We start from the raw sequence: 25,867 nt of genomic DNA on the forward strand, positions 1-25,867 counted from the left end.
TTTTAAAGAAAAAAGTTAGACCTTCGGTGTCTTGGAGAAAAATACTCGGCTTGAAGTTTTCAATAAGCTGTTCAAAGGTTGTGTTAACAAAAAGTAAAAGATACGAAAGTTATACTAAAAAAACGTTTTTTCAGGAACACCCTAATCTTTTTTTTTAAATTTCTTGTATAACAAAAACTAAAAGAGATAGAGCTTTAATATATTCAACAAATTTATTCAAAATAAGTTACTTTACAACTTTGTGGAAGACTGTGGAGCTCTATCTTTCATCAGTAAAAAGTTTATTATCGTATTTTAGATAAATTAGAACCACCCTAATAACTATTCCAATAAAAAGAAGCATCTTCTAAAGTACACAAATTCATCCTAAGACATGATACGGCTAAATTATACAGGTTTGTCAGAAAGTAAAAATTCCTCCTAAATTAGCGATCTGGACCACTGTGCTATGTAGGCACGGATACTTCTGCCATTTAATTCATTTCTGCAGGGAGTGCATATAAACAGCGCTTTCCTTTACGCTTCAATTTCAATTCGCTTAATTGGTTCAACAAAATTGCGAATTTCTGCAAAATGATCCGCAGCTCAGCCAAAACTCCAGTGTCCAACTCGAACAGGAATAGTATTAAACTACACGTTACAATTTTAAAACGATTTAACGGTCTAAAACACGGTTTAAAACTGATTAAATCAGAGACAAAATAAAACAACAAACACAGGGTATAATTGTGTATTACATCTAATTGATGGCATTACTTTCCGGTTAGATTAATTTGACAAATGCCGCAAAGGGTGCAAGACTGAGGCTGCGTCAAAGGCGTCAGAGAGCCACGCTAGGGCTCTGCAATTGATTGATGTTCTGTAGTAGTGGTACATTAAAAAAACGAAACGGAAAAGTGCCATCTGACATGAATTTCTGACATGATTTTTAAGAACAATCTTAACTACCGTTGGATCCTCGATCAACAGGGTTCCCAAAAATCTTTACACGAACCGGATAGCTTACTACGATGCTTACGTTACGTTAGTGAATGAATTCTAGTAACATGTAATGATGCTAGCAAAACTGTTCAGAAAGGGTGTACTGAACCAAATTGTATCACTTTAAAATTACTTTTTTTAACATTGTCTAATTTATCATTAAATGAGCTGAACTAATTTAATTAATTTATTTATATTAATTTGATTTACATAAATAATGATTGATTACTTACTTTGCATGAGTTCTGCGAACTAATGAGTGACCCTAGAATAATATATGTAAGAAATGCCTGGAATTCTGATGATCTCATACTTAACCCTCCGGAAGTCGCGCAAATGGCTCACTGAACGAGCAGTCGCTGGTGCGCTAAGACGATTTCGCTAGATTTTCAGAGTAACGAGCACTCAGTGCACTAGCGCGACATCCTGAAGGTTAATTTAACTTGGACTAGATGTTTTGATTATCATATCATTCTTAGGGCTTATGCTGTTGTAGTTTACGTTATTATCTGACAAGCGGTAATACCAATGACACGCCATTCTCTGGTAGTGTTTTAATAAGCACTGGAAATTGCGCTTTTAAATAACTGGATCTTATCATTGGACGGAGATTCTCTACCCCTTCGGATTGCGCATAAATGACACTGAATGAAAGTCATGTGATAACATAATGATGCCTTTGTTGTTAAAATCATCGCAAATTAGCTACTGGACAATCCCATACACTGATGAGTTCCTATGTCGTCATCATAATCATCATCATTTAACTTCAAAGTCTGGAAGGTCATGCATGACTGATAAAGATTTTATCGTGGATGTTTGATCTATTGAAATTACCATTCAAATTCAAAGCTTTCCTCAAGCAATCACTTCCATGATGGCGGAATTTTCATACGTAAGCGAATGTCTTCATTTTAATGCAATAGTTGAACATACCTCACGATTCGCTCAAACTTTGAAAACACTTTCCGAGTTTCTATTGATCCAAGCATTTTTAATTTATCTATTGGGGGCCGTACACAAATGACGTAGCTTTTTTCTGCGATTTTTGACCCCTCCCTCCCCCTTCGTAGCATTTGGTCACAAAATTCTAACCTCCTCCTCGTAAATAACGTAGCATTTACCCCCTACCCCCTCCCCCTCGTTCCATGCAAAGCGCCCGGGTGATGAAAAAATTGCATATGTTTTTCATTTATTTTTAACCCTCCGGAAGTCGCGCATATGGCCCACTCAACGAGCAGCCTCCGGTGCCCAAAGACGATTCGCTAGCTTTTCAGAGCAGCATGCACTCAGTGCACCAGTGCGACTGCCGGAAGCTTAATACATGTCCTTTCAAAATGTTTGACGACTTTTATCAACATTTTCATTATAATAGCAAATTGCGTGCAAAATGAGCCCATTTCATGACAAATATAGTGTTGATAGCTTTGTTTTGAAATTTATATGTCAAGGGGAGCATGAAGCCAAGTCCTCTCAGTTTACAATCGTGCAGCTCCCAATGATTCTAAGAACCATACGTTCATCTAAATTACTAAATTTTGTTTGGTTGAATCCGAAGTGAAAATTTAATTCAGCTTCCAAACTAAGTCTACTAGTCAGCAACATTAGCTAACTAATGTAGCAAGTTAAATCCGCATACAAAATCTTTTCGTATTTTTGCGAACTTGTAATTTCGCGAATCGTAAAATTTACCTCATGAAAAGCCGCATCAAAAATAACTTGTTTGCATTTAATTTGTTTTTTCTTGGGAATGGAGGATCATTAAATTGTTTTCTCTGAACAATGGATACTTCATGCTACGTCGCACAACTTCTGACCCTACCCTCCCCCTCGTCACACTTTGTCACAAATTTGGTATTCCCTCCCTACCTCCCAAAATGCTACGTCATTTATACATGGCCCCTTGTTATTCAGAAATGGTCATAGTTCTTGTCCAGTGCAATATTTCCTTGTGTGTTTTTATGATTAATAGTTATTCCTAGAAACTGTATAAAACTACAAACAATACTTAATTGTTTATCATTTCGCTAATTGGATTTAAAAATCGAAAAAAGGATTAAGTCCTTAAGTCTCCCCTATATAAAAACGCTCGGTATAGAATTTAATTAAATTCGAGTTGATGTAGTTTTCGATTTTATGCCGCATGACCCTCCGTAGTGCAACGTTTCGAAGGAATACCTCTTCATCTTCAGGGGAAAGCAGGGTTTGAACATAAATAAGTTATAGTGTTCTCATAATAAAAATGTTTTCAAATTTTGTCAGGACTACAAGTATTTTCTTTTTCAAGTGGAATGTAATATTAAGTTTGGTTTTGCGAGTGCTTCCGCTCTACACTAAGATGGAGAAATTATCAGTATCTTGCAAAAGTGGTCTAATTTTCACTTTTGCGATTATAAAATACAGATGCTCTCGCTGATGTTACGAGTATAATATGAATATGAATTAAATTAGGAATGTACTTTATTACTACTAGTAGGATTACATTATGATCTGTGTATTCATATACCACTCTATCTACCTCACGACTGAGCGTTAATCCAACGGGTAAATACGTCAACTCTGGCCACATTTTCACCTTGAAGTGAACTTACACATTGTTTTGTTTTTGAAGTGAACTTACATATTTATTTTTGAGAAATAGTTAAAATAGAGAAAAAAATAAAAAAGGAAATAATTTATTATTGAGTTAATTCATAAAATTATTTCGGAATTGAATCACGTAATGTGTTTTCATACCCCGATATTCAAAATCAAATTAGTTTTGACCCTAAAACGCCAGTAAAGCTATACTCTTTATGTAAAGATCTTCTCTTAAAGATCTCTTTTTAGTTATTGAAAATTGGTAAGTGAGGAATAAAAATATAAAATGCTTAGTATCTCCGCCGTTCGTCAACGGATTTAGACGATCTATGGCTTGTTATAAAGGTGTTTTTATAAGTTTTCTAGTAAAACATGTTCAGTTTTGACAGAATCACGCATAACTCAGAATGTAAACAACATATCCAAAAACAACAATAATAGGGTCAAAATGTCACGTTACGCCTTTAATTTGAAACTAATTTCGTTAAGATCGATTCAGCCGTTGCTGAGATAAATACATGACATTAGTACGCATACATACATACACACATATACAGACAAAGTCCCAATTTGTCGAGTGATACATGTGACTCGGAAGAAGTTTTCAAAGTTTGAGCGAATCGTATACATTTCCTTTGCAATAACGTAAACAAACAAAATTAAGACGTATAATTTTGTTGTAAATTATTTTGTAGCATGGTTTATTTTCGAGACAGTGACGAACCACGGTTAGTGTCAGACGCCCGAACTATAAAATCCTTTTCGGGAGAGTTTTCCGCCACTATTGCAGTGAAGTAAAGTGCGCGCATGTGTGGTCAGTTAAATCTGTCGAAGAGTGCCGGCCCGTGGTTCGGGCACACGTAAAAGCGGTGTCGATTCGCCATTAAGGGGTAAGCTAAATGTCAAGGAGTGTTTTCGCTACCCCGGCTAAACATTAAGGAATCGTATCACCGACCGTTCTCACTGTGGAGGATCAGTCGAACGAGCCTAGCTCTCCTCCGCAGTTAATCGCCAAGGAGAACGAAGCAAGGCGGACAAAGGGTCCCCACTGGGAAGTGCACTGCGGTGACTTCCGGGATCACTTGCGGCGAACAAGTCGATCCGGCGATAGTTCGCCATCGTCGCTAGGGAGGTTCAAACAAAGGAGCCAAGCTCACCTTCCTAGCTAAACGCAAAGGACCGCTACCGGAGCAGCTAACGACATTTTGGGAGAACTCGGCCGTTGCACAGTGGTCGCAATGGTACCAAAACGTGTGTTTAATTAATGGTGCTCTAGGAGTTGATTTTAGCGATTTGGTGTGTTAGAAACACTTTTTCAGAATGGAAGCCCCCTTCTTTTGATGTATACTGAATTGTTATTAATCCACCTAAAGTGATATAGAAAATTTATTTCCAATAACTTTTAAGATAGAGGCACGATGTCAATGACAAAGTTATAGTAAATTCTACTGCGAGAAAACTTGTTGAACATGCAAACTCTCCAAAATGTAATGGTGTTGAGATAAAGCACGTTGTTTGTGGGAGGCACCCAAAAAATCATTTTTTTATTATAACTTTTTTCTGAGATTTTTTCAATTCTTCAAATGTTCTATGAAGTTGTTGAAATTAAGAAATTGCAGATATTTGTCGAAGACGTCAACACTTTTTATTTCAAAACTTAAGAGTTATTAAATAAAGTGGGTTAAAAAATACCGCCATGTATTGAATGACAGTTACTAAGAGATGTGAAAATATGTGGAAGACATTTCGATTCTATGAGAAAGACAGTGATAAGTACTATAAGCAAAAATACTACTCACAACGAGCATCCACCGGTCTGTATATAAAAAATACTTTCCGGCAATGCATGTTTTTCATTTTGTAACAAAATAAGTACGACATTTTAAGCATAACTTTTTATAGCAATTGATTCTATGTGTTATTCTATTCTACGAATATTCTAAAAAATCTTTGGAAATGTCAAAGTACACATATGAGTCTAAAACTCTCAGCTCTGTAGTCTCCAACTTACGAATTATTCCTAAACTAGCACAACAACAAAAGTGATCAACTATAAAATGCGCAAAAATTTTTGGCTGTCTTTACAAGAATAAAAACCATTACAAGCAGTATTAGGGTTACTACGCCCTAATTCATCTTAGCTCCTCTATTCATCCCACCCATTGGAACTCATTATTTAGAGAAGTATTTGCTATCTCTATTCAACGCATTAGCTCAAAAAGTCTAACTGTACTGCTTACTTACTTAAGCGCAATCCAGTCACTCTAAGTCGAGTTATCAACGAAATATTGTGAAATCCCGACTAATGAGATGGATAAAGGCTCGTCTACCCTATACGTCGTTTTCATGAAACGATTACGTGGCTGGAATTGTCAATAATTGTTTTGCAAGCACGCATTGAATGATTAAATATTTGAAATTAACCCTCAAAAAGGCAAGCGAAAATTGTGACTTCATAAAGCATCGCTTCTAAGACCCAATGAAACCAAGAGCCTCTTTTTTGTCGTTTTACCAGTGAGAGAATCAAAAGCCCGAAAACGCTCGATCATTTGTATTTCGAATTACAAATTCATTGAAACTAGGGAACTGTAACTAGCCGAGCCTCTGAGACCCCTCCTAAGGATCCTAAGTAGCAACTCTGACTACACAGTCGTTTCGTGAAAATGATATCTAATACTCTTTGCTATGGTTTATACTCATGAAAATACAGTAAACCTTTTTAGACGTCCCTAGTGTTCACTTTCCAAATCCTGTTAATTTATGAATAGTTTCAGATAACAGAAAGTCAAAGTTCACGATTTATATGATGAAAATTTCCACATCTCTTAGTAATTGTCATTCAAAATGGCGGTATTTTTAACCCACTTTATTTAATAACTCTTAAATTTTGAAATAAAAATTGTTGACGTCTTTGACAAATATCTGCAATTTCTTAATTTTAACAACTTCATAAAACATCTGAAGAATTGCAAAAATCTCAGAAAAAAGTTATAATGAAAAAGTGATTTTTGGGTGCCTCCCACAAACAACGTGCTTTATCTCAACACCATTACATTTTGGAGAGTTTGCATGATTAACAAGTTTTCTCGCAGTAGAATTTACTATAACTTTGTCATTGACATCGTGCCTCTATCTTAAAAGTTAGTGGAAATAAATTTTCTATCTCACTTTTAGGTGGATTAATCACAATTCAGTATACATCAAAAGAAGGGGGCTTCCATTCTGAAAAAGTGTTTCTAACACACCAAATCGCTAAAATCAACTCCTAGAACACCATTAATTAAACGCACGTTTTGGTACCATTGCGACCACTGTGCGTTGTAGTCACGGCCGGTCGGAAGAAATAGCCCATCTTCTCGCCAACGGTAGCAGCAGTGCACAGTATAGCAAGATAAGTGATTATTATTAGTTTATTTGCTTGTTTACCTTTTTGTTGTGTTACGAAAATCCGAAATTCTGTAGAAGCACCTAGGCCGCCCTGAAAAGAAGGGTTCGCCGGGCAATCAGAACCCGAGTAGTGGGCAAACCCGGACTTACCGTCAGGATCGTCGAGAGCTGCGTCGGGCCCCAAGGCTAGTATTACTGCCGCGCCCTTTTAAACCTAAACCTTTAGTTCAGCATGAGTTAGTACCTCTTCAGGCATGGGGAACTTGTTAGTCCATGGTTTCTATTAATCTCTGGTTGACTCAAATTGCCACATCCACAGATAGCGTGCCAGACAGGTGAGTATCGACAGCTTCTTAATTCGAGTATTCGCACCTCGTTTGTGTCATCGCGTATATATATATATATATATATATATATATATATATATATATATATATATATATATATATATATATATATATATATATATATATATATATATATATATATATATATATATATATATATATATATATATATATATATATATATATATATATATATATATATATATATATATATATATATATATATATATATATATATATATACAGAGTTACTGACTTCATGTGGCAACCAACGATAAATTTCGATATATTTTCTTCTGCTTGATTGATGGACTGGAACATAATCAGCACATTATGTCTATCATGGTGAAATTGTGAAGTTAAACATTGGCCATCTTTAGCACCATTTGAACTTTTAACAAGAGATCTTAAGGAACGTCTCAAAAGATAAACATGAATACAGTTTGACCACAATACCGTCCACTTTCTGCTTATAATCGCCACTCATTTTTTTCGACGTTGTGGGTTGGAACACGATATTTTCCTTCTAATTTGCAGACAAAGCATCACAAGGATTGATTTATTTGCTGGTAGCGGTGGATCAGTTTTTAGCTTTCATTGTAAGCAAGATGAGAAGGTAGCAGATACAGCTCGATATTCCTATTTAAAAATATTAAATTAAAAAGATTTTCAATTTACTTAAGTTAATCTCATATTGAATCAAAGAAAACCGTTTCTAATCGTAAATTTTATGCAGGTTTTGTTAATAAACAATGTGACATGTCTAACATAGGAGCCGGTTTTGATATGCTGCGAGAATATGTACGACCCGACAACAAAATAGACACCGAACGGAGTAATCAGACGCAAATTAAACAACTGCGAGTATAGCGGGCTGAACTAAACTGATTTGATTTATATATTTCGCACATTATAATTGGGTTCTTATGGACACCCCATTGGAGAGACCCAAAATCACTGTTCTATCTCAACACAATGTATTCCTTGAACGTGCTTTATAGCACAATACAAAAATATAGAAATTATCCATTTTAATCACCGGTTGGTTCAGTCTACTTTCTCATCTCGCCCAGAATAAAAGCTAAAAATCGTTCCTCTATAGATACTCGGCAAAAACGACTGCAGACGAATTGTGTTGCTATTGATTTTTGGAAATGTCCTGTAAGACCAGCTACTCGGGAAGTAAAACAATTACAAACCGTGCAGATTGTGCTCAATCCGGGAGAAGTAAACACCCTTCAAATGCACCAGATCAAACATTAAGAAACACAGTCGTTTGTTTCGCGGAATAACGGGCAGCACACCAATGAAAGCTGCGAAGTTTACAACATCATTCACGATGTTGCGCTTACATGAATTATATTCACACACCCCTGACATCATGACTAAAAAAATTATGTCAAGGTACGGAGAACTGGCCTCCATAACAGCTGAAACTACACGTTTTCCCGGGTATGCCTAACGTTGTTCTTGTGGTAAGAATGCTTCCGTACATACCAACTCCTTAATCGTAACCATGCTTCAACCGAAAATGGGACTTTTCATCAGACAATACTGGTTATGCACCTATGCTAGATTCCTATGCACGAATTCTGCAAAAAGACAGTACACAACAGAAAACATTGTGCAAAAGCGGCTAAGAAAAGCGCGCCTACTATAACCGTAAACATCACAAATATTCACTCAATAACAATCGTGCCCAGTACCTCCATGCCAACAACTGGCACCACCAGCGAAGAAGTTAACGTAGAAGAGGACGGATGCGTTTGTCCGTGCGCACGCATTCCTGTTTGTCGCTCTATTACTTTCTTCGAAAATACTTTGAATTGGCTTCTCAATATTTTGTAGTGTATTCCGTCAGTTCAAACAATAAAACTTTATCTTGTGCACAAATTAGACAGCTAAGAAGACCCTTAAGAACGTTTGTTTTAACAAATGTCAACTATAAAATAAAGTTTTCATTTTTTAAGCTTTCTTTTAATAACATTTGAATACGGCGAATGATGACAAAGAAATTACTATTACTATTTTTATTGCTCTTCTATAAATACCGGATGTGTTCGCCCATTTTCCGAGTAAAAACGCGGGCCCCCAAATACGACCCGGGCCCCAGGGCAATTGCCCTGGCTGACCCCCCCCCTCTCATCGGGCTTGCTTACCGCTACTTACATTTGTAGTTTACTTTGATCGCTTTATCAGGGTTAAATCGTAGTGGTTTTTGGGTGAACAAAACAAGATTTACAGATGAACTTTTGACCTTATTATGGTCTATATTTGTATACTCTTATCATTTAGTGAGAACTATAATTAGAATATTGAAAACGTTCCTAGTCAGAGTTGTTAATTCGACTCAATGTTTATTGTCTTTTTAAGTAGTCCTGATAAAATCGCATTTTTGTAATTCACTTTTGATTCTGTAGAAACAGGTCGTTAACAACACGTTTTGTGAGATGGAGCCTGCGATCATAAAAACGAAATGACTATGATGAAAATCGTAGGGTTGTGCTCCGGCACAGGTTGTGGGCCATTGGTCGTTTTTGGCGTGTTCGTTTAGACAACGCTACGAAACTTTGCAAAGCGTAACATATTATTTTATCAGTGAAAGAATTGTAAACACGAAAACGCTTAAACGAAAGCAATCATTTCTATTACTGATTACAATTTCACAAGAAATGTTATCCGCCCGGCCTCTGAGACGCCTTTTTGAAGGTTAAACTGTGAATCTGCATTGGTATCACTTCATAAATCAATATACACTTTCTTAGGCGATAAGTTGCGTATTTGTCACATCTTTTGAACAGTATTTAAACATAGCATACAAATGATAGAGACGAATTTCAAGAACAAAAATGTAAACCCGTCCCACAACCGGGGACATTCCCCTATGCTGGATTTTTGAGAGGGGCATTAAAACTAATTGGATATAATTATGTGATAAACTTGTTTCCTATAATTCTTATTGATAAGTTCATTGAGAATGTATTGAAGATAAATCTTACCAAGCCAACGTGAAAAGTATACAACCACGAAACGATGCTTCGCGAGAACAAATATGATCCACAGAACAACATTCGCGAAAGCACAGGAAAAGTTCAACGAACTCTATACTTTTTTGGTCATCATCATCATTTACCACCCGGTTTCGATGCTCGTGTTTGATTCCTACCTTCGCGTGAATCTTTGCGGTAGGTCAGTTTCACGTTTGTTGCGCGAATTCAGCGCGATGCGAGGAAACACGATTTCAGGAAGTTACTGCTGGCACCCATGTGCGAGAGAGCTAAGCAAAAATCGCAGCCGAGTCGTGTTGCAAAAAATCCCTGCTTCGTCTGATTGAAGGTGTAAAAATCTAGCGATCGTGCGAGTTAATTCTGCTGACGAATAAAGGCGCTGTGTTCCGAAAAGTATTAGTTTACATATTTGCGTGCCAGGAAATATATTGAAGATCTGGATTTTGTTTGCCCCTTGAAACACGAATGCATTTATTTTATTGGCAAACAAGAAGCATTATTCGGCTAGACTTAAATGTTGCAAACCTAATCATTCTTGTGTGTTTCAAACTTTATGTTTGTCTTGTTGCAGCGCATATAGTGTATTGTGGGACAGACAAAAAATCAAAATTAACATTCCATTTTATATATGTGTTCTTTCTGTAAATAAAGTGCCAGATTCAAGATCGCCGTTTTTTTGCTGCCCCGAAATTTGTTTTTTTTTATATGTTTAGCGGTCCGAAAACCGGCCATCGACCGTCTGTTCCACCATCCATCGGAGCACCAGAACGAAAAAGTTCAACGGCCCTCGACCGTACGAATGTGTTCGTGGTTCAGTGTTGTTTTGGTTCGTGACTCTTGTTGGTGTTCTTCTTCATCGCTTTTCATCGCTCAAGTAAATAACAGATGATCAACTGGCTTACTACATTGTACAAAAATTACTTCGCACTTACTGCTATCGCCCATTATTGGTGGTGGCCGAAGAAATTGTTAGAGTCTCGCATTGCATCCTTCCACCCACTTTTCCACAGCCCACAGCACCTTCGTGACAGTTGTTAGAAGTTCCATGCATGTACAATACGGAATGCATGAATTCTTCTGGTCATGTTCTGCGGTGTTAGACATTCTGATGAAGAGAACTCGCTTATTTATTGCTTATGCCTCGACTCCGTAATTATGCAACCGGACCCTACTGGCCAGTTGAGATTGATTGGCAGTGTTGCAGTTTAAATTTAAGATATTTTGAACTTTTTTGTTATTAAAGTGTTAATATTTGATTGAATACTTTGCTGTTAAATAAAACGAATATCTAGCCGAAATAGAATGAAGCGTACATCAGAGTGGTCAAAAACCGGATTTAAATTTGTATTATAAAATAATCAAAATATATCAAAAAAGTTGTAATTGTTATTTATTGCATTAAGTATTATTTCTTTGAACTTTTTCATGCAAACTTTAATTGGAAGAATCAAAAAGTACTAAGAAAAGCCATCAAATATTGTTACAGATCCAAAATTTTACGGAAAATGTAAAAGGCAAAAATTTCATACAATCCAAAGGGATTTTTTTAAACGACAATGTAACGTAACGTTACAACGAGTTGCAAATAAACGTTTCCAGTCTTCTTGTCACATCGTTCACGAACAGCTCGCAAAGCAAACAGAAGAAATTATAGTTAACCGTTAGTTCTGCGATGTGGTTCTACCTGTGTTCAACCCACTTTGGGTACTTTTGATAGATATATCGACTAGAGGAACCCCTAGTAGAAAGTTCAGCTTCAAAGAATGAAGGAGAATATGAGAAGAACCTGGGACCGGCATCAGCATGATGATTCCAGAGCTTTCAGGCCTTCCATTTTATTCTGAAAGCAACGCGGGTTCATGGAGCATCTGCATGTGTCTCGAGGTGGATAAACGCAATGCTAAATAACCGCGTTCTTTGCTAGTCACTGAGACAGGCAGATACAAGGAAGTTTGGCGGCAGTCCTCAGTGTGGCATTCTGTCATCTTTGCTATGGAAGCTGGTATCCGACGGATTGTTGATGAAACTCTATGAGCATGAATTTCCAACCTACGGGTTTGCTGATGATTACCAAATACTAATTTCTAGACTTTGCATCGGAACAATTTATGCCTTAATACAACAAACATTAAGAGATGTAGAATAGTGATACAACAAACATTAAGAGCTGTAGAACAGTGAAGTTGAATTACCAGTTAATCCAAACAAAACTTCAATGGTTCTTTTAACGAAGGGGCGAATTACAACCTTGCAGTTCTTTGACTCTGGGGTACTGTGTGCGAATTAAGTCACGTACGTTGGAGTTATATTGGATTCCAAACTCTGCTCACATTGAGTTCAGAGTCAAGAAAGCGTGCATGGCCTTCGGGTAGTGCAGACGAACTTATGAAATGACCTGTGGTCTCAAACATCAATTGTATTTACACGATAATTGTATGTGCTATGTTGTCACATGGATGCCTTGTGTGGTGGCTTAGTAGAGAGGTAATTACGTTCCAGTAAAATCTAAACCATCGGCAAAGAATGGTGCTCATGTCGTTGACTGGTGCTTTTACAAAACTTTGACTGCTGCTATTGAGGCTCTTCTAAATATTAAACCATTACACATACACATCAAACAAAAGCACGAACATCAGTTGTTTCCAAGCCTTTGAATGGTAGCAAATCAACTACATTGTTTTCGGTGGTGCGGAACAATCGACGTTGCTGCAAATAAGTTTTGTTTGTTTTTCTTCCCTCGTTTGCTTTGTTTCCTGTTTCCTTCTTCTACTCTACCTTGTAATCAAATAAAAAGACACATACCCGTTTATACAACGCTCTGCCCTCGTGCGTAAATGGCCGAGAGCGAAAAACCATCTGATATTCTCATTGAAGTCCCTGATTCCCCTAACACGCGCATTGCCCCCCGTATAAAACAGTACCCTCTAGATTCCTCTGGGCCATGGGTGGTGTACTGTCGGGGAGAAACCGGTTAATATATTGAAATTTTCTCGGGACTTGACTACTCAGTTCCCGGCGGTAACTTAGATCACACGTGTTCGGGCAAACAAGATACGAGTTTTAGTTAATGATCTCGGTCAGACAAACGAGATAGCTCGCTGTAAGCGCTTCACACGGGAATATAAAGCCTACGTGCCTTGTGTGGCCGTGGAAATCGATGGAGTTGTGTCGTAACCGGGCCTGAAGTGCGAATAACTGTTGGAGCATAGAGTTGGCTGCTTTAAGAACCGCTCACTTCAACAGATTAAGATCCTAGAATGCAAACAATTGTGTACCGCAAACACCGAGGGAGGTAAGACCACCTATTCTCTATCGCTTTGGGTGACATTCGCTGGGTCTTCTCTTCCCAACTATATCCTTCTTGACAAAGTTCGCCTACCTGTTCGCCCGTTTGTACCGCGAGTCATGAGCTGCAACAATTGCAAGCAGTTGGGCCACACAGCCACATATTGAGGAAATAAAAAACGATGCGGCAAATGAGAGTGAGAGCATGAGGATGACTCTTGCGGCAAAGTGTATTTGCTGCGGGGGCCCTTCGCATACTCTTAAATCATGCCCTGCGTACAATCAGCGCAAGGATAAAATTAAGTGCTCCCTTAAGGAACGCTCGAGACGCTTTTATGCAGAAGTGCTAAAGAATGCTTCGTCATCTGTTCTGTCCGAAAATCTCTTTGCTGATTTTGCTAGTGTTGAGCAAGAAGCTGATGATCCGCAAGAGGGAACATCTTTCGTTAACCCGGGGGAATCCGGGAAGAGAAAAAATCTTGCCTCCCCTAGACTACCTCGTAAGGGTCCCCAGATGTCCTCCTCTGAGAGTGCGCCAACAACATCTAATAAATTCAACGGAAGTGCTGCCCTAAAGCCGAAGCAAGTTGCTCCAGGACTTGGAAATTTTAATTCTAACAAGGAGTATCCACCACTTCCAGGAACACCAAAAAACCCAAGTGTACCCTTTTTTCAAACAGACACTCAGTTCAGTAACGGACTAATGAAATTTTCTGACATAATGGACTTAATTTTCACAGCTTTCAATGTTACTGATCCTCTTAAAAGCATTCTGATACATTTTCTCCCTATAGTGCAAACATTTTTAAAGCAGTTGACTGCTAAATGGCCCCTCCTTGCAGCAATCGTGTCCTTCGATGGCTAAATCAATATACGAGGTCACTGATTCGATCACTGTCTTACAATGGAATTGCAGAAGTATCCTCCCGAAAATAGATTCCTTCAAATTTTTATTAAACAGTTTAAAATGTGATGTTTTCGCACTATGTGACACTTGGTTAACTTTCGATATTAATATCAGCGTCCACGACTTTAATATAATTCGTCTGGATTGAGAAAACCCTTACGGAGGAGCACTTTTGGGGATTAAAAGTGCTAATCTTTCAACCGAATTAACCTCCCTTCGACACCAGGCATCGAAATTGCCGCTTGTCAAGTTATAATCAAGTTAAGGCAAAGACCTTTGCATTGCTTCCATCTACATCCCTCCTAGAGCCTCGGTAGAACACCGAACGCTTTGTAATATCATGGAATCCTTACCGGCACCGCCGCTAGTTCTAGGAGACTTTAACTCGCACGGTACGGTACGGGGTCGTCTTCATGATGATAATAGATCAACATTAATCCAAGATCTTTGCGAGAATTTTAACATGACCATGTTAAACACGGGAGAAATGACGTGGATTCCCACACCACCAGCACGCACGAGCGCGTTGGATTTATCTCTATGCTCGACATCGCTACAGATAGATTGCATGTGTAAGGTAATCCCTAATCCACAATGTAGCGATCATTTGCCTATCGTAATTTCAATTGGTAACGGTTCAAGACCATCAGAAATAATCAATGTCTCGTATGACCTCACACCGAACATTGATTGGAAGAGTTACGCGACCGCGATATCCGTTAAAATCGAATCCACTCAAGAACTTCCTCCGGAGGGAGAGTACAGGTTTTTGGCTGACTTGATTCTCGACAGCGCGAATCAAGCTCAGACTAAACCAGTACCCAGCGCGAATACCCATGGACGGTCTCCCACCCTGTGGTGGGATAAAGAGTGCTGTACGCGGAGAAGTCAACTGTATATAAGGCCTTCCGGGAAGACGGGTTACCCGCTAGCTATCAACAGCACGCCTCGTTAGAAAGGCGAATGAAGAGTCTAATGAAAGCCAAAAAACGCAGTTATTGTTGCCGATTCGTCGACGGGTTAACGAGAGAAGCAGCGATGAGTACTCTTTGGGGTACGGCTCGATGTATGCGAAACTGAAACAGTACCAACGAAAACGTGGAATATTCAAACCGCTGGATATTCGCTTTCCCCAAGAAGATATATCCGGACTCTGTCTCAGTACAGAAAACGTACCGCGCCGCGTCTCCTCACGATACCGCAAACGAAACACCGTTTTCGATGGTGGAGTTCTCACTTGCTCTCTTATCATGAAACAATAACGCCCCAGGGTTAGGCAGAATCAAATTCAACTTGCTGAAGAATCTACCTGACAATGCCAAAAAGGCGCTTGTTGGACTTATTTAACAAGTTTCTTGAGAGTAACATTGCCCCTCATGACTGGAGGCAAGAGAAGGTCATCGCCACCCAAAAACCAGGAAAAATAGCCTCCGACCACAACTCGTATCAACCGACTGCAATGCTGTCCTGTTCGGAAGTTGAAGTAAATGGCTTACTGTCAGATAAAACACTGATTTTTAAGTAACCCTCTTAAGCGGTTGTATATGTTAAGGTGCAGGAAAAAACGGAAAAGTTTGAGACTTTGTAAAGGTATGTAGCCATATTAATATAAAATATTTGTTATACGTTTAGTGTAGTATAATGTCTAATTTGCAAAATCCACCTAAAAACATGAAAAAGTTTTAATAATTGTCAAAGTTATAACAATTTCTGCAAAACGCATTTTTTCAAAGTGGTTATGGTATTATTGATCGATTCATTGTAAATATTTTCTTTTCAATTTTGCAAGCAGGGACGATTTTGTCAAAAAGAACCACAATTTTCACCTGAAAAAAAATTATAAATTAGAACTCGGTTGAAAACTCTTTCGGCCATTGTAGTCACCGCAAAAACATTTTTAGAAAAACATGATTTCGAGATTATCGCGTTTTAAAATTTCAAGTATATACCCAGGCTCTCGTAAGGGAGCAAGATAAAAAAAATGCTGTAACTTTGCTTCCACTGTTTGAATCTTTATAATCATTCGATAAAACATTGCTAAGAACCTATAATTTATGATAAAAGAATTTTTTTTTTCGATTTTTTGACCGACTTTTAATAATTTGCTCAGGAAAATACCACAACAAAAGTCTCTTTTTACAGCATTATAGTATCTTCAGATGAATTGCTAAAAATATCGTTTTTTCTACCGAAGAACTGTCTATTTACTTCCTCTAAAAAGATAGGTTTCTGAAATTCCTATACATTCCATTTTAGAACACTGCACGACTTTACTGAAGTCACTAAAACAGAAAACCCCATGGTTTCGCCATAAAATAGTTAAAGGCCTAAATGTACTTTGCCTAACAGGAATAAATAAGTCCTAACCTATAGTTGCTATTTGGAATTTTTGAAATGAAAGACCTTTTAGCGAAACTAGCTTAGGTTATGTGCGACTTTTCTTCATTATGGCAACCTTGCCGTTGCAATTTCTCCATTCTAAAATCTAACCCATTCGGCGAGACAGTGTTATTGGTAGAACTGTTGGTAGGCATGTCGTGTCCGCAAGCGACGTTGGTAACACCCCGCGTTCCTGCGATATACCCAGCAGGGCCCATCGACACTGGTTGTCCAGAATCCAATCCTTCGTGATTGCCTCAAACCTTTTCAAATGAAGATACATAGGAAAAATGAGCGGAACGATCCCGGCGGCAGTGGTCAGCCAATACATACTGGTAAATGAAAGCTAAACATCATCGACAATAAACTAGCCACAAAACCACCAACGAGCGAAAAGGCGCGCGAAGCGATCGATGGCTGACGAGCGAAGTGTGCGGAAGGCGCGGCAGGGCACGGCACGGCAACGATCGTGCTGGTCGCGTTGAAATTACGTAACACTCCACGACGCGGGTAGAATGTGAGAGATTTTTACTGTTACCGAAGCTTATCGGACACCACGAGCGGATTGGATGTACGGACGACCGGCGACTACGGTGAGATGTTTGTGTGCTGCAATTGGACTCGCGGCCTGGCAGGACATTGACCTTGGTGGAAATAAACATTCTGAAGCTGGCATTTTTATGGCATTTCTTGGCGATGTGAATGATCGGATGGGGTTTTGGGGAACTCTCACTTACATTTTGGTAATGCGGGGCCTGGGGACAAAAGAAAGAGGAAACGAAATTTAGTATGCATCGTAAGATGATGATTATAATATGTATGTATATATGAATGACGAGTTTCGAATGCGTCCAGAAAATTTGGTTTCGAATGAGCATACACTCACCACTGCGAGGAGATTTAACCAAGAGTTTTGCAAAATCAGAACAAAAAATAATGGTATGCAGGGATAATTTTTCCACATCATCGAGATTTTTAGGTACCCATAAAAATATAAAAGGGTTGCGTTTGATAAATTTCGATTTTTTTACATGCATTTACTTTTAGGAATAAACTGTACTGCTTACATTGCATGTTCACACGTCACGAAATCAGCCATGGTTGCTGACGTTTAAATGTTTGCTATTACTATACAGATATAGAGTGGTGTTTAAGGTATTTTTGTGATGTGAACAACATTAACAGTAGGTACTACACAATAGTAGGGGAGACCGGGGTTAGTTGGTGGTGTTTTTGACACTCTCTTACTCCACTATCTGGGACTAGGTGTCATTCTAAAATCTAAAATATCTCATATGTACCGAAACTATGCAAGGTTTACACGCTTATAACTCCGCTATTACTTGATGGATTTTTATCATTTATACACCAAACGATTCAGAAATGCATAACTTAAATATTCGTAATAATTTAATATTTTAGCAATAAAAGTAGTCTTTTGAAAATCGGTAAAATTGAAAAGTTTTCAAATAAAGGGAAAATTGCCATTCGTGAGGTAGATTTCTGAGGCTATGCCGTGAATAGGGAGCACCTTAGTGACTTAAACGAACACGAAAAGTTATAAATAAATGTGCCACGTGCCTGTTTGAATTCCAAATGTATATATTACATTTTTATTATACATTACATGACAACTATGTACAAGAAAAAAATATTCGAGTTCTAAAATTTTGTAAAAGAAAGAGGGCCAAATCGAAAGCCTGAACAATCAGAACCAGTAATCGGCAGTTTGAGACTTAGTTTGGTGGGAGGAGAAGGGTAATCGCACCATGTGTAAGAATGTTTATGCTCAAATGGTAAACAACAAAAAAGATTTACGAGAATTTTTTGAAGCCGCACCTGTATTATTAAATTGAAAAACCGATTGGATCATTCATTAGTTTCTAGAATTCATGTGAAGTAGGCACTCAACTAGAGGTGGGATGAAAACAGTTTCGAGTCCTGCATGAATAACACATCGAATAAATTGAATAAAGTATAGAAAATAAATAAAACAAACAAAAAACAAATAAAATAAAGAAGGTCATCAGAATAATGAAGTGAGTAAAATGATTAACAAAATCAAATTTTTAATGTAAATAAATCAAATTAGTTCAGCTTATTAAATATATAGCTAGACAATTTTTAAAGAAGTTTATAGAATAAATTAAATTGATTCAAACCAACAAATTGGATGAAAGTAATAGAAAAAATAACTGAATAAAATAAATTAACTAAGCAAAAAAAAATAAATTAAATGAATTGAATGAATACACAACAAAAATAATTGAAAAAAAGTACAATGAGGAATATGTAGGGGAAAGTGGGGTAATTCGGACAGCTGGCTAATTTGGACCCCCAGCTGTTTCTCAGATATGGTAATATTATGAAAAAGTGCATATATCATTTTCATGGCTGTCATGTAGCTCCGTTCTGTCTCACAAAATATTGCGGATCTCTGTTTTCGTTTCCATTGCAAGAAATCGAAAAGAAATGGGTGGTTCGAATTGGAATAGAGTTGGGGTAATTCGGACTTTTCATGTACTTTTGCGCAAAACCTTTTATACACAATACGGTAAAAGATTGGAAAGAGTCGCCCTAGAAAAAGATGTGCGCAATTCATCAGGCTTTTAGGAAAAAAATATTTATTTGTGATTCGGTTGACACTCTTCAGTTCTATAGCTCATAAACCCTTACTAGGTCCGAATTGGCCCAGTTCCCCCTATAACATAAAAATCGATAAAATGAATAGAATCAAAAAACATAATAAAAGAATTAATTGATTGAAATAAAACATCAAACAATACTAAATAGGCTTTAAAAATTAATAGGATATATTAAATTGTTTCAAAATAATAATTTAGATGAAATAAATAAAATGAATGACTGAAAAAAATTAGTTAGATCATTAAAACGAACATAGCACAAAAACCGTGTATTCTCTTTCCAGTGATCTTTTAGCCTGCGAATTGTTTCATTCGGAATCTTCCTCTCAGATATATGGGATAATTAGTTCTATAAAAACCAATATCATGAAAGTAAATGTTTCAAACTATCAGAATTAATATTAGAATTCTTGGAAAACCAATTGGCCTTTGAAAGTGTCCCTATACATAAAAACTGCTTTTGAAAAATGAACTTTCTTGAAATTACGAATCTTAATTTTTTTTCCAAATAAATATATTTTTACTCACATTGATCAAGAAAAAGGTTCATTTGGGATTTCAGTACAAACCAGTGTCATTTGTTGTTAGGGGCCGTTCATAAACCACGTAGACTCGTGGGGGACGGGGGAGTCTAGCAAAACTCTACGAACGGGGCGGGGGGATTTTGTAAAAGTATGCGTAGACTTTGGTTTTTTGTTGTTCTCGTATTACTAATTATAAATGGGATTATCCGTGATTCGATTATCCGGGGAAAATGATTCGATTATCCGGGTGTTTCTAAAAAAATAATCAAATTTCAACTAGAATGTCTGATTATAGTGCTAATTCGATCATTGCAATCAACAAAACATTTTTTCGGAGGGTCTAGGGTTCCTCCTCACAAATTTTGGCCTGCCTCAAAAATAGCTCATATATGAGTCATTCCGCGCAAACTGGCCACAAAACTAAAACTTGGGATTGACCTTCACGGATTGGAACTAATTTTGAAGAATATGTTCATCTACAGCCAATATATAATATATTTTTAACCACCCCTCGGTCCATGGGAACACTCCTAATTTGAAGTAATTGTTTCGAAAAAATAATTGTTCTTCGGATTATACCTCCGGTACTGTTTGCACTAGAATCAATCAGAGAGATAATTTTTGAAGGATCTGAATCTGTAAAAAATTCAAGTTTTTACGACAGTGTTGCCAAATATGATACTTCTTAGTTTTAAACTAAAAGTACATTTTTCTTGTGATACACATAACGGTTACTGCAGGTCTTTTTTACACATAAATACTTATACTTACTCGGTTGGTTTCTGGTATTCTCTTGGGGTAATGATGACATGCTTTTCAGGATTCTGTTTGGATACTTTCTAGGATTCTGATCGAAGCTTTCTTAGCATTCCGATGGAATCTATTTAAAATTTCGGTTGAATCCTTATCCGTAATTTTATGGTATTTTCTCTGAATTTTGATGCAGGATTCTACAGAAAAGCTACTCAAAGGTCTGCTCCAAACAGCATTCTGCTGAAGATTATGATTTTTTTTTCAAGATGCTGATAGAATCATGTTCCTATTTTCAACGAAATCCGGTGTAAAATTCTGATGAATATCCTGCTGTGGGTTCCAGTGGACTTTAACACAATATTGTTCTTCTTCCATTATCCCTTTCAACAATTGATTCCTACTCAGAATTCCAATGGCATCTTTAACTCATTCCTGCCAATGTTGTTGATAAATAACGTTTTTAGACGACTATAACTTTTGGTTTACACAACGTATGTTCACAACGACAAATAAGCTAATAGCTGGGACTAATATCTTTCATCCGAGCATTAACATTATGTGTAGAACAGAAGTTATTACAATTAATCTTATTGGGTTCCGCTGAAACAGTGCTGCCAGGGATAGTTTCTGTTAATATAAATATTGAGCAGCTTCTAGCACTGCGAAAGAAGCACCAATCTTTAGTGAACCAAGTATTTCGTGTTTCATGATGCCAACAGTTCTAAGAAAAAATTGTTTTGGAACCCTATATGCGGTAGTAAAAAGTTGATCAAGAAATGGTTAACAAGATTCTGATAAGAGACCCGGCAGTCTCTGGAGGCGATTTCAATTCTTGGGTAGCTCAAGCAAAAATGGATGTTTGGCTATGTAAATCTATGTAAAGAGGGCGCCAGCAGTACTTCTTGCTGAAGCCGCCTAGAACCCATCATCTACGTAACCTTCTGTAGTTCTTCGCTGGTTACAAACATGAGTGGGAGAGTTTCCGAAGACTACATGCGTAGTGATCACATGACAATCCCGTACGACATTGGTCAACTAAATGATGCTACAAGGACAAGGACAAGGACCTCTTCGTGAAGACAACGGGCCCTTTTCTAACTAGAATGAGGGTTAAAAGAAACGTTAGCTGGGATATGTGACACCACCATGGACACTAAACTGGTGCCGAGAAACAGACGACCCGCAGCTTACTTACTTTATTTTTTTCTAGTATACAAGTAATCGAATCATTTACCCCGGAAAATCGAAGCCCCCGTTAATCGAGGTTGACCTGTATTGCAGAAGACACACCTTGTTAAAAAGTTTGTCTTAGAATTCTTGCGCAAACATCTATAAACAACTAATACATGCCGTTAACTCGTTACCAATAAAAATATTACATGAAAAAAACTAAAAATACAAATCACACCTTGAAATTCTAAAAAATCAGGTAGGGCCAAAATAGGTACATTTATATTTTTCTTAATAGGAAAATTTACCCTGATCATTTTATTTTCAATTTCTTCGCAAATACAGCTTAAATTCATAAAATAACACAAAAAAGTTTGATTAGATTATCCGGGTGATTCGATTATCCGGGGTGAGATTTTTTTGAAATCCCCGGATAATCGAGTCCGACTAGTCGATTCAGCTAGATGTAAAGGGCGAACACGAAATTTTTGCGACACATTCAACAGGGCGTAACTTTTTTACCTTTGGGTAAAAACCAACCAAATTTTGCACACTTTCTCATTGATGTGTATTGTTTACATGCTGTCAAACTCGAAGACGTGTTTTTCAAATCAACGAAAATGGAGGTGAACCAACGCGAGTCGAGAGAACAAATTCTTTCCAAACACCTGGAATTTCCTGAACTGTCGCATCGGCAGTTGGGAAAAATGTTGAACATTCACCATTCAACCGTCTCCAGAGTGTTGAAGCGGTTCCAGGAGCGGTTGACGTTGGACCACGGCAAAGGAGCTGGAAGAAAACCGGGACCGGAGAACAAAAAGACGGAGGGAAAGGTGAAGCGGATGATTAAAGCAAATCCCAACGTCGCAAGCCGAGCTACTTCCAGAATGCAAAGAAGAGAGCTGGACTACATACATACAAGGTACAGAACTTCCCAAACCGCGATGACCGGCAACAATCGACGGCTAAAACTCGGGCACGGAAGCTCTACGAGAAGATGCTGACAAAATATGGCTGCTGTGTGATGGACGACGAAACGTATATAAAATCCGATTCTAAGCAAATTCCGGGGTTGGAGTTTTTCACCAGCAAGAACAAGTTCTATGTGGACGACAAATTTAAGAAGAAGAAAATGTCGAAGTTCGCCTCCAAATATCTCATTTGGCAGGCCATCTGTTCTTGCGGACTGAGGAGTGAGCCTTTCGTGACAAAGGGCACAGTAAATGGCGAGATCTACAAATCTGAGTGCCTCGAGAAGCGCCTTTTGCCGTTTTTGCAGCAGCACGACGAAGCTCCGCCATTTTGGCCAGATTTGGCATCATGCCACTATTCTAAAAGTGTCCTGGAGTGGTATGAGGCCAATTCTGTCCATTTTGTTCCAAACGACATGAATCCGCCAAACTGTCCGTAGCTGCGCTTGGTGGAGCAGTACTGGGCAATGATGAAGCGGGAACTTCGGAAGAGCAAGAAGACAGTCAAAGACGAGAAGGACATGTTAAGAAAATGGAAAAAAAACTGAGAAACTGGTACCGGATGACACTGTAAAGACTTTGATGGAGGGCATCAAGCGAAAATGCGTTCAATTTTACACTCAAGGCTCCATCGATTAACTTTTCTTTTGATTTTTGAAGTAAATATGTGTATAAAACTACCCTAAAATTTTGGTTTGATTATTATAAGAAAATTGGCATGACATTTTCGGTGTCGCAATAATTTCGTGTTCGCCCTTTATTTATGCCGAAACTTTTCCACGAGTATAGAATGAATATGAGTTTTATGAGAAATCTATTATCTCACTACTAGCCGTATTACTTGGAAGAACACAACATATCACAACTGAACGCAATGCTTAACCCAAAGGGTTAATACTTCAACTTTCCACTTCGAAGTGAAATTACACACTCTTTGAAGTGAGTTTACACTTTATTATTGAGTTAATTAACAAAATGTTTTCGGAATAGAATTCCTTGACTCACGTAGAAGTGTTTTCATACCCCGATAGTCAAAATCGGTTTTGTTTTCCCCCTAAAACACCAGTAAATCAATACTCTTCAGGCAACGGTCTAGAACTAGACTAAGTATACTAGAAGAACAAACGATATAAACTACATCAATACCACTCATTTTGACGTTTTGATTCAAACTGGGTAAATCGAAATCAAAAGTGCATGTGCAGAAGGTTCGCTTATCTGCTCCGCTTGATCATGCATTATATTATGACTTACATAATACTATGACAATCTACGAAAATCAAGTATCGATATGCCAATCAAATTAAACTTTTAAAAATGTGTCTTTTGTATGATTTCAACAGGAAGATATCATTAAACGCATGTATTTTGCAAATATTTATTTTCATTTTTAAACTACGGGGCTTACAAAAGCGTTATTCTTAATATATTGAACGTGAGCAGTACAACGTTCCTGATGTGATGAAACTGAATAAAATGTAACTTCAGAAAGTCACATTTTGTTTTTCAATAAACATTCAACTTCGCTAATATAGGGCTTTGAAATCAATCAATATTGTGAAGACAAAATATTTCAAAATCATCTGCGAAGGATTATAGGAGTCTACAACACTAAAAGACACGTCATTTAAGTAAAGCAGAAATATCAACAGTCCCAAGTAGCTTTCCTGAGCTATTCTTAACGTACAACTAAATGTGGGTGCCGGGCGTTCTCCGATGAGACCATCTGTGAGCTACAATCTAAACAACTGAAAAAATGGAGGATTTCAAATTTCTTTATTTTAAGAAGTTATTATTTTAAGCTAAGAGAAGAGAAACCAGGACAAAACAAGTATCCCAGGAGACCAGAGAAGAGTCAATTAAATACAAGGACATGTCCTAGGAATTCAAGACGTATGGTCACTTTACTCATACCGGTATAATAAGCTATTTTTCACAGAAGCCGCAATTTTTGTTATTGAATTATTTTATTTAATGCATTAAAATACCTTACTAAAAGTATTTAGGTAATTTGGGATATATTCTTATTCCGTGTTAAAACGAAACACGGACCCAGAATATATTTCAAATTACCTAAATGCTATTATTAAGGTATTTCTTTAAATACCCTGAAACTATCATATTTTGCTGGAAAAGGGGTTTCCAAAACTCGACCCATTTGGTTGCTAAAATTAAATAGTGCCAAAATCTGCCCGTAATTAAAATGAACCATACAAAAATCGAAACCATACTGTACACATAATAGAATCAAGAATGATATCAAGTGCATTATCCGAAACTGTACATAACGGTTCAGTTCTAACGAGCGACATCCGAGTAATCTGTATCCCGATGATACACCCAATCAACAGTTATCCATAGCTTTGTGTCGCTTAAATACATAACGCTTCTCAGAATAGTCCGAAGAATCGGTGAAATGGGGAAAGAATTTTTTCCCCCTGCTGCTTCTCGGACAGAAGAAAGCGTTTGCCTCGAGCGGCTTGCACTGAGTGATGAATAAAGCTAATATGAGCGGGCCATGCAAAGGTGTTGGGAGGGTGTTCCACACCCATCCACGAGCCACATTTCTGCGAATTATCAGCAAAGCACAGTTTCGCGAGATGTACATTGTACATACATACATATAGCTGTGTTTCGTGTGCGAGTGTAGGAGCATCTGCTTGCAAACGCTATGGAAACGGCAATGAACTTGGCAGCTGTGAAATCTCAGTTGTTTATTGAAGGTTGTTTTTTCCACCTCAAAGGATTGCAGCTCAAAACGATTAAATAACTGATATTCTCGGAAACAGTAACGTAACTTTGTAGTATCAAGATGCTTTGATTCTGGGTCAATCTAGATATTTTCAATTAATATTTGTTGGCGCTCTCGCCAATTAACTGCAATTCCAGTCGACTAGCCGACTTGCTTTCGAGCTTCCCAGTTTAAAACC

General features: G+C 37.6%; 1 protein-coding gene across 1 annotated transcript in view; it reads right to left on the minus strand.

Annotated features, from left to right (window-relative positions):
* The window catches only part of LOC131683707 (ecdysone 20-monooxygenase), a 126,840-nt gene that overhangs the window by 80,038 nt on the left and 20,935 nt on the right, over nt 1–25,867 (minus strand). The window contains exon 2 of the mRNA XM_058965941.1: nt 17,612–17,629. The gene's annotated coding sequence lies outside the window, so the exon portion shown is untranslated. The remainder of the gene's footprint in view (nt 1–17,611; nt 17,630–25,867) is intronic.

Source organism: Topomyia yanbarensis, chromosome 2 (assembly GCF_030247195.1).
Source record: "Topomyia yanbarensis strain Yona2022 chromosome 2, ASM3024719v1, whole genome shotgun sequence".
Lineage (NCBI taxonomy): Eukaryota > Metazoa > Arthropoda > Insecta > Diptera > Culicidae > Topomyia > Topomyia yanbarensis.